The sequence below is a fragment of the Dicentrarchus labrax genome, unplaced genomic scaffold, assembly GCF_905237075.1.
Source record: "Dicentrarchus labrax unplaced genomic scaffold, dlabrax2021, whole genome shotgun sequence".
Lineage (NCBI taxonomy): Eukaryota > Metazoa > Chordata > Actinopteri > Moronidae > Dicentrarchus > Dicentrarchus labrax.
In genome coordinates this window covers 20,373,700-20,385,094 of record NW_026136715.1, presented here as the reverse complement: position 1 = coordinate 20,385,094, position 11,395 = coordinate 20,373,700, and positions in this window count along the sequence as shown.

Sequence of the window (11,395 nt, the reverse complement as noted above, 5' to 3'; positions counted from 1 at the left end):
CTTAAAGAGATGTGTCTATGTGTGCTTTGCATAAATGTCCCTCCTCATGGTTATTCATCAGCTCCTGAAACTTCACTGCAGTGTTCGTCTAACTCCTCGTACTTTGATCTCTGGATCACTCAAACAGCTGAGTCAGGGGAAAAACTAAGGACACACACACACACACACACACACACACACACACAAACACACTGCTGAATACAGAAGCTGAACATGGACAGCTCGATTGGTACACATATACTGACATACACACTGCACAGGCACTTTGCTGTATTTTGCATTTTAAAATTCACACATACACACACTATGTTAACAAGGGACTGTACAGAAAACAGTTCATACAAAACTTACACACGAGAGGAATAAACACATTAACAATAATAATTTATTAGCAATTTAAAACACACACAGACACGTGACTCAACATAATGCTTATAGAAAAGGGAGTTAATATGTGTTCTTTCTTCATTCTTGCATTGTACTTTCTATATGTTTTGCTTTTTGCTTGGTGTTTTCAGTGGTGTCTTGGTAGGTGGGTTTCATTGAATGTAAGCACATAACTGTCATGAGCATCAGCTCTTTAAAAAAAATATGAATGATGTTTATGGTAATATCTGTCATATTGGTTCACTATATTAGTCCAGACTGAGATATATTAACAACTATATGATGGATTGCCATGACATTTGGTATAGATTATCTGTGGTGCCCACCTTAATCCTACTTAACATCAGCATGTTAGCATTGTCATTAGAATGCTAACATTAATATTTAGCCAGTGTGTACATGCTTTAGTGAGACTGAGTTGCAGTTCTTGTGCATTTCAGTGTGCATCTGAGAGTGGTTGGTGACACAGCATGTGTGCGTAGGTGTGTGTGTCTGTGTGTGTGTGTGTGTGTGTGTGTGTGAGAGAGAGAGAGAGAGAGAGAGAGAGAGAGAGAGAGAGAGAGAGAGAGAGAGAGAGAGGAGATGGTGTTTCTGTGCAGTGGCCCCTGCTGGATTTATTTTCAGTGAAAGGTTGCATGGTCGTCCAGTCAGCAGGGTGGTCCAAACTAATGGCCTTGACCCAGGAGCAAGGAAAGCACTTGCTGATGTTGACAACCCTGATGTGTGCTTTTATGTGGGAGCTTGGCTGTGTTTATTCGTGTATATTCCATGTGCGTAAAAAAAGACCAGGCTGGTGAAGTGATGGATAGCATAGTTTGGGGTTTTAGTGAGACAGACCTCTAGTTAATTGGTTTTACTGATTGAGGTCTTGACTGAATGGAAGTGGCAGGTCACTGGGGATAAAGAAAGCTCTGTGTCTCTGTGTGTGTGAGACAGAGACTGTGTACCTACTGCTCTGCTATTGGACTAGAGGTTCCATGAGGGTGTTCGATAGCCCAAATATGTGGATAAAAAAAACAAACACACTGCCATCTTTTCCTTGTGACAGAGTATAAATATAAGTGAAAAGCCTTTATATTTGTGTAACAGGTTTGATTTGATTTCTGTGTCAGTATCAGATTCTTCAAGTACTGAGATACGTTTTTGAGAAACTTTGTCGTGAGCAGCAGTGGAAATTTCAACCTGATCTTCCTTGCCTTGTTACTTAGAAGAGGTTTTCTTTCAGAGTAACTCTGATAGTCTCACTTTGAGAGTGCTGAGCCTTCTGTGTGTTTATTTCTATCCTGTATCTCCCAACTCTCTGAGTCAGCAAGAAGATATTATAACTGATTTGCCTTTGCCAAACACCTGAGGGTTCAGCCTTGTAAACTGGGCAAGAGGAGTGAATATGGTTGTTGAAGATGGTGTGTGTGTTTATGGTAATGCACAACACAATATCTCCTTTGGAATCAATAAAATTCCATCTTATCATGTTAATTCATGTCTTTACATGCATGTGAGTGTGAGTATGACTTTATTCTTTTATGTTTCCTAAAGTTTTTTGCTGTTGGTTTAACATTACTGGTAGCCGTGTGTGTGTGTGTGTGTGTGTGTGTGCGCGTGTGTGTGTGTCAGCTGAAACCCTATATGGACATGAACAGACCCTGGGGTTGTGTCACGTTTTTCTTCAATGGGTAGAGGTTGTGATGGGCCCCTGCCAGCTGGCATGAGAGGCCCTGTGTCATCAGCATTTTGGTGTGAGTTTCATGTGTCTGGGGACTCGGTGAAGGTGCCCGTCATGCTCGGCAAACACACATTAGCACCATAAAATACACTTTCCTGCTTCTTCCAGTCCACAGGCACACTCATATACATACATACAATAATTGCTATATTGATTGTAATATTTGTGGCATGTACTGTACCATTGCTTATTTGCACAGAGGTGTAATAGGCCATATCAAGGAGTTTGCAGTGTAAATTCAGGGAATTTAATAAATATATGAGCAAGTTAATGAGCAAACAAGGTGGTTAACACACAGCTGGTTGGTAGAGAACAGCAGCTGTGGCATGTGCATATGAGTTGCTGAATGAATGTGATGCATGGCGATACGACTAAATGGTCAATAAAAAAATCCTTCCAGAGAACATATGGTTTTTGTGTCGTAGATGGATGCAGGTCTCTCATTTCTCCTGTAAGAGGCTCGCTGGTTACACCTGGCAGCACCGCTCAGGGTGTAAGCTGTAATGAGAAATAGATATTGAGACAGGACAGATTAATGCAGTATCACACCAACAGGTAGTATAATGGAGAATTATTAACCTGCTCAGGTTATTTGCCCCTTTCAGTGTTCTGCTTGTCCCGTTTGGATTATTTCACCCACATTTATGGTTTCAATTTGTACTTTTAGATCTGCTTACCTGTGCCTTTTATTTTCTCAAACGCACACCCGTCGATGAATCTTGTACTTGGATTAACCTTGCCTGGGCATTTCATTATTCATATTTCTCCGATGGTAGTACTTTCCATACTGTTATTATAAGCAGCCAACTGTAAGAAAAGGAAGGCTCAAAACAACAGGGCTCATAAAGAAAAAGTATCAGAGTATTACAGTAAAAAATCTGCCTCCATGTCCCTGGAATATCCTTTTAAGAAAGACATAAAGGAAACAAAACCCACAAAGAATTTTTCTTCCTAAAACAGTCCAGAGTTGCATGTGTACTCTGGGGCATTTAAGGATGATGATATTATTATTACAGACATCACTTTTTTTGCTGGCACATTCTTTAGGAGCACTGGTCCATGTTTTTGAACATTCGTCAGGCCTAGAGCAAAATCTGTCCTCTGCTGCTGCACAGACCCTCTGTCCTGCAAGTGAGATTCTCTTGTTTTCTGTGTTTATTAATATATCAGTGTGTGTGCATGCGTGTGTGTGTGCATTTTAAAAGAGAAAGACAAACAAGCACACATAAAAAGAGATAATAGCCCCTGAAGCAGCCTCTCCTGCAGCTTGCAGTATAATTTCTTTAGATAGATGCCAGTTTCACATTAAAGAACAGGAGCTGTGTTTCAATCAGCGGCTCCTTTGTAGTTGTTTCAGTGTCAGGGTGTGTGTTTTTATCCAGCTGCTTTTAACAGGTACATTTGCAGAATGTTGCAGATTTGCAAATGAAAAAATCCAAACATTTGCTGTTGTTAACATCAGATTGTGAAGCCTCATCTCATTTATAATTCTCCTGTGGGAGAGGTGATGTAGCCTAGAAAGCTGTCATTGCTCTGCTAGTTAAAAAGCAGGTTTCTCAGGGGGAGGTTGTGAGTGTGTATCTAACAGTAATGTATTCCATAATTTGTCTCTTATGTAATAATTTTTACATCAGGGTCCAATCAAGAAATATTTTTTTATTCATGATTGTGCTGAAACTCACAGTTTCATATTGATTTTTTTTCACCTGTTTTTTTTTTTTTGAAAAACAGAAAAAGAATAATAGCCTCAAGGCTTTGAACTGTTTTACTTTTACAAATACAAAATATTTCCAGGAACCATTTGAGGTGTGGCCGTTGTTTTTTCAGACTCCGCTTCAGACCAGGGATTTTATAGCTGATGCTGTGGGACAAATCATTATTTTTTGTTTTATTTCTGTTTGGAGAATAATCATAATTTGGGGCTACATCTTAAGTCCAGCTTCTTTAACCTATATTTGTTTACATTAATTTATGCTGAATTAGCTATTTGCAGTTTGCCTGCGAATCATCAAGTTTTTAGGTTTTCTTCAATATCAAAGTAATCCATGATTACATTGCACGTTGTGGAGTTATAAGGACTAATTTAGGGATATTTATCTGCAATGGGCATATCTGCATAAAGTGTACTGAGTCTTTTAGATTCAGTGTGACTTCTACGTTTATATGTATCATGGCTGCATGTTCATATTTTAGTTATGACTCCAAAAAGGACTAAAATGCTAATTGTGGATGCAAATGGTTATAAAATCTTGAAATATGAAATATGAAATCTTCTGCACCTGCCTGCCCCTGTCCCTTTCACGTCACACAGTAGCAAGGCGAAATTTGAAAATGTTTGGGTCAAATACAGAATAGTAATGTCCTCAAGACCCCCTACCATTAACCTTTAAACATGCCATTTGTCATCTGATATGACCTGCATTTTTCTGCAGAAAGTTTCAGTTAGTTTCACTTTCTGTCAACACTTTACAAATTGATCTCCCAATTCTGTCTTCCGACCATAAACAAAATACCCTACTTACACCTTTTGCCCTTGAGTCAGCTGTTTCTCTCCCTTACTAGTGTTTTTGGAACACCTTATCCTCCCATCTTCTTTTCTCCCATTCTCCGCAAACATCCATCACACCTTTCCTTCCTCTGTCAGTTCAGCGAGCTATGAAGAGATTTACTGCTTACATACACGAACATGGTTTACAGCACATCCATATCCATGTCCATCCATGCCAGTGTCTGCTAGGCCGGCTTCTTGTATTTTCTGCATGAGGAATGAGGAACACAACTTTAAAGAAAACAATTAAATCTGGCGTATGAGTTTGCCCAGGCGATGGTGATGTATCTTGGCCGGGTGGTCGGACAGGGGAAGGTTTGTCTGATAGATGCTATGGTCAGGTTGTGATGCAGGGAATAAACTCAGATTCCAAAATCAATCCAGCAGTCAAAGTCATGCAAATAATGCAAAGAAAGTTTTATCTGCATTCAGTCCAAATGCACCTTCATTAAGTTTCAGCTAATGCTAACGAATCAAAGGTTATCCATATGTGAGAACATTAATATGAAAGACAGAAACAAAGATGGCTTTGGTTCATTTCGTTTCTGACAAGTTCAAATAAAATATGTTTTATGATGATCTGCAAGGTTAAATGTTTCTGGTTAAACAAAAAGGATCTTTCTCATTAACAAAAAGGTCAATCTCTGTAGGGATCCTTTCCATAGTGTTATGAGACTTAGAATAACAATCCTTTCAAAGGCAAAAATAAGCACTATCAGTGGACATATGTTCGACCAGTGCCTTTGTTCCCTTGGTATTACATGGCAGCCATTATATCCTGGCTACTTTCTCATCTAGCTTGGTGAACTAAGTGTTTATTTCAACCAAAACTGAGTTGGTGATTGTTGCTGGAACAGTGGAAAGACTAACACAGACCGAGTTTGATTTTGTTTCTGGTGAGTTTAAATGTAAGTGTGTTTTATGAACTGAACTGTGAGGTAAATTTTTTTATTTTTTATTAATTGAGTCTGGTAGGCCAGAGTGCTTGTGCATTTGTTTTGGGTTGATATGTTGGTGCGCTCGTACGACATCTACACTGAAAGTTGAATACAGCACCTTTAAATATGCAAGGCAATGAAATTCGCTTATTTAGTCTTAATCAGGTGAAGCATTGGGGGTAATCCACCAGAATCATGCTTGAACATGAACTTGAGGTAAGAACATTATATCACGTATAAGCTGATTATGTAGTTGGCTTTGTGCTCTGTATTCCAAATGTATGAGCCAATAACTTAACAATAACGGATGACATGTAGTGATGAAGATAGGTTTAAAAACATGTAAATTATTATGTTCTTAATGCTTAAGAAAATATCAATGCTACAGTTGGAGTTATGATTTATGACGTACCAGGTGTGTGGAAACCGTCGACTGACGTAATGTGTAACAGCAGGATTTATTGGCGAAAGGAAAAATAGAGATAGATGATGCTTTAGCAGACAAAAAAAACATCTCTCTCTTCAGGTATGTTAATTCCTTGACAAAAACGTAATGACACTGCATGTACGAGGTTATTTATCCACTCACAGAAGTGACAGTCGTTATTACTCAGAGGTGCATTACAGCTCTGTGAGGTCCAGACAAATAGATTATAAAGGACATGCTCTCTGAGAAGCTGTTGAGCACACAGCTGAATAACACAGCTGTGTGAGTGTTTTTGTGTGTGTGTGTGTGCACTTATATACCTGCAGACATTTTGTGTGTGTGTGTTTGTGTGTGTGTGTGTGTGTGTACTTATATACCTGCAGACATTCTGTGTGTTTGTGTGTGTGTGTGTGTGTGTGTGTGTAGATGAAGGCTTGTTTGGATGTGTGGGGACAGGAAATCTAATTGAAAATCAGTTTAAACCAACCTCTCTTTTTAAAAATCTGTGGATTGTTTAATGATGATGATGTAATAGTGAAGATAAAAACTTTAGAAATCTATAGAGTTTTAAAACAGATTCTGTCTGGTGGCCATTAGTTGGAAGTCGGTTTGTGGAGAGTGGATATGTGTGACACAAGTGCAAAGCCTTAATGTCTTAGTACTTATGTCTCATATAGGTTGTGCAATCAAGTAAATCCTACTTAAACTGAGGCCTGGAGGTGAGAGGGCCTGCCTGAACCTGCCTCTCAGCACACCCCAGCGGACGGTGACCAGAGGTGGGGGAAAGGAGGCCCCTTGGATGGATGGATGGATGGATGGGGGAAAAAATAGAAAGAAGGTAGATAGACAGAAAGAGAGTGATGTTGGAGTGAGAGGCCTGAGGCTGTGATGAAACTGAATGACGGAGGAGGCAGCTATTTCCATGCGAGGACAGATTAACTGAGGGGTTAAGTGAAAAGTCTTCACTCTTCATTTTCTCCATTCGCCTCTCAGCTTATTATCTAAAAGTCTGCAGATTTATGTGACAGCTTCTCTGTTCAACCTTCCTCGTCTCCTGCTCTCATGATGTCCTTTCCCTCTCAGTTTAATTTAGCTGATGTTGCTCTTGCACCCCTCTTGCTTTGCTTTCTCCCCTTGACCGCCTTCCTTCCACACTGTTGCCCCAATTCACTCCCTTCTTACTCCCCATGACCTTTCCCTGCAGATGATAAGCATTAAGCCTAAAGTGCCATAGCTATGAACCCCATTTTCATTGTCTTATCACAGCCAGTAAAGGTAAGACTTTGCAAGAGTGTAGAAGAAGCTGTGCTTCACTTTCAGACTCAGGGACAACTTTCTTAATCCCCCAATCGCACATCTGTATTTTATTTTTTAAGCTTTTGTATTTCTTCTGAATTTCAACACATTTTATTAAAAAAGTTACTAATGTTTGAGGAAAACTAAGTTCCTTGAGTTCATGCTACTTTGCATTAGTTACTGGTGAATCTTGGGTTTAATATTTAAAAAAAAAGTGTTTCAGAAGGGTCCGCTTCAATTTGGAGCCCCTTGAAACTTTTGACTTCCCTCTAACAGTGCCCATAGGTGATGGTGTGCTAAAGTGCATCAGATGGTGTATCTTTCATCTTGTCAGTGACGGAGATTATGTAGAGTGTTGGAGAGCTGGTACAGGTGATAAGGATCAGGTCGAGGTAATGCAGGTAATCCTCCAACCCACATCCACCAAAAACACACAACATCAGCACCCTTAGGCAAGGCTGAATTTGATACACACCTGATACACACACACAGGCAGGTGGGCTCTCACATAAACACAAACAGGAAGAGAAGTGGGCACGTACGCATACTCAGATTGGTTTGTAATGGTGAGCTTTATACAGGTCTGGGAACAACTTTGGAGGGTTTTGGATTACACAGGGGTAGGAATAAAGAAACGGTAAACCAAGTTTGTGAACTCTAAACCAATGCAGCAAATATGAAGGGAACATCTCTACTGATAACAAGCCTGGTTAATTAGTTTGGGTTATCTAGCATGAGCGCAATGTCAGCACAATAGGTAAATAAATATTGCACTTGTAGAATTAATAACAATCAGAATCAACTTTATTGACCAAGTATGTTGACATTCAAGGAATTTGCAGTAGCTCTCAGAGTATTGTACTTATAAAAGGATCCAAAAATAGACTTATGGCTTAACAAGTAGAAGCAAAGTTAAACATATAGCTACTTTATACAGGCAAGAGCTGGACAAAAAACTATCGCTTTTTTAAGCAGGTCAGATTGTTACTATGCACTGATGACGCACAGGTAGTAAACATTGTATGAATACTAAGTCACTCTACAGAGGAGGTTTATATGCATATATCGAAGGTATATGTACAGTATACACAGTCTGTTTCGACATATATTATGCATATGCTGTTGCACAATATATGTTGCACAATATCTTAAGCTGAATCCATAGAGAATTATAACTCAATTTCGCAATTTGTCTCAGATGCCCCCAAATGGCCATGTGGAAAGGATGTGTTGGTGTACAGTGCTCTGTAGTGCCCACCAGTTGTGTCCAGGGTGTGAGGGGTCTGCAGTGAGGACACAGACATGAAGTTGGAGTAGGATTGCTGAGCGTAGCTCTTTGCTGGTTTTTCGACTTTTCACAGCCAGAAATACATTTTGTTGTTTCCAGATGTGCATTTTCATCAAAGTTGCAGAATCATAGACATAAAAGGTCAGTATGCTCATATTTACACACAGACGCTGATGGGCAGGTGCACACTTAGACACCCACACACACCCTTCAGGCTCACCCACATGCTAATCACAGCTGACTGAAACAGAAGTGGAATGCAATGCTGGACTGTAATCGGGATGTTGACCCACATACTGATTATAACACTGCAACTTCAACCACAGCAAAAAAACTCTGCACTGAGCACTTTTGCTACTGTTTTTCATTACTTCTGCACTTCTCATCCAGGAATTATTTAGACATTCAATACATTTTTTGCTGGCTACACATCTGAAATATGATTAGTATTTTATTATTTGTTTCGACTCCCTTCCCTTGGCTTTTGGTTGCATTCATTATTTGAACCACGGGACACAGAGATGCTTTCAACTACAGCTGGTTACTGAGGATTTTCTATTTAACCTTGATCACAAATTTCAGCTCTTAGCTTCTTTGCTATTCTCTGTGTAGTTAGCCATTCATCTCTATTTTCCCTCATACTTTGATAGGTATCATTTTGAACATACACTAACATGACAGTTTAATGTATTTTATCTGTCTGCAGCTTCGTACAACACTTTGATTTCCACATCAAAGCCTGTCTGTACCATCTCCGCCTGCATCTGACTGTGTGCCAAGAGAAACCTGTTGGTATGTGTGTGTGTATGTGTGTTTTCTGCATACAACTATGTGAGTGTGTAATGGCAAATACTATCCTGACTAGATATGAAGTGTGTTTTAGGTATTTTCCAAAGGCCAAAAAACTGTTTTTGGCACCTGTACACGGTAATTCATAACAAACTCAATATTAACCACAAAAAGGCTTTTATTTGATATCAAGCAGAGCTAACAGATGCTGCATTCCAGCCCTTCCTGTAAAGTCAGACTATAGCAGGTTATGGTACACGTTTCCCCTTTTCTTAAAGAGCAGTTCCACTTTATTTGTCCTGTCGACATGATGGATGGAGGGGTGTGTTGTTTGGTCATGTCTGCTCACACACACACACACACACACACACACACACACACACACACACACACACACACACACTTACAGGGGCCTCTCTGTTGTGGTGCAGCCCTGTGTTCACGGCATTGTTGACAGATGCACTAGGCTTGATTAAAGACATGGTTCTCTCGCTGCTGTGTGTGTACATGTGTCCATTTTTGTTTACAACCATGTGAAAGCTGTATCATGATTTGTATTTGTGTCTGAATTTATCTACCGACTGAACTTAGATGTCACCATTTCCCAGGTTCCTGGATATCTACCTGTTTGTGTGTCAGCTCTGTAGCTGGACTGTAGACAGTGATTTTCTATAGAGTTTCTCCAGTCATTTTCTGTGTGAGTGACAGATGCTCTTTGTACCAAAGTGGTGCACCTGCCAAGTCAGGAAAAGAGATTTTCCGCCATCACTCAGCTCCACTTTATCTACTCCATTTGTAGCATATCGCACACCTTGTTTGTGTTGCGGTTGGCTTCATGTGTTGGCACTTAGACTTTGCATGTGTGTAAACCTGTCTTAAAGGACCAGTGTGTAGGATTTAGTGGCATCTACTGGTGAAGCTGCATACTGCAACCAACTGAATACCACAAGCCTTCCAAGCATGTAGGAGAAACTGTGGTGGTTGCGAAACTACAGTGGCCGTGGTTCAACATTGTAGACTACGTAGAAGAGGACCCACTCCATCTGTAGAGAAAAATGGCTCATTCTGAGGTTGAAAAAAAGCACAACAATTCTTATTCTCAGAATTTCTTATCTTGTATTTTTTCCAATAGAAGCTACAGCCTAGGTTTGTTTTCTCTGTCTCTCATTCCCTTGCAGGGGTTCAGTGTGCCAACCGCTGTCAATCCTACACGGACCCTGATACACTCCTCTGCCTGTGGAGAACAAAAGGAGAATATTTTGATATTTCCACAAAGTCCATTTTTCCTTCCTTTTAATTCACTTAGAGTGTAGAATGAAGCGCTAAACATCCTACAAAGCAGCTATCTAAGTTGCAACAAAATGTAAGCCCGTCCACTCTGATATTTTCTGCCATGCTTGAGATTTTTTTTTACCCAAGTAGGATTTGAGTGACAAAAGAGTGACATAAGTCTGGGAGATGTACAAATGAACTCTTCTATTCTGGAGTGAAACTGGTGCCGCCATAATGTCTGTCTGTCAATGCTGGAGCACCATTTGTTGGGTGCTGTAGAGGTTAGCAAGTTTGGGTTCAGAGTTCAATTTAGTTGAACTTTGACTGGAAAATCACAGCAGTGTGCAGGGCTATGGTTCACACGCCCACCCTTGAGAATGCAGCTGCTTTGTCCAATGACCTTTCTCTGCAGCGTGTCACACTTTGGTGTGAAAGCAGACATTGTTATTGTCTCAAGAAGGGTGATATAACATTATTCAAAATTCACCATTGTGCTGACGCCATTGAAAATCCAGGTTATCACAGTATTAAAGATGGCAGATTATTCAATAGTTTGACCAAAGTGTTTAACCAATAGAGTGACAAAGAGCTGCGAGTGTGGCTAAAAATGGTGGACACTGTTAGCAGACATTGTGTGTGACTATGTATTTGGCTCTGCAAATGCCTGTGTGTGTTTGTGTCAGCTAAGGACAGGTATTTCCTATAGCGATGAGCCAAGAGGGTGGAA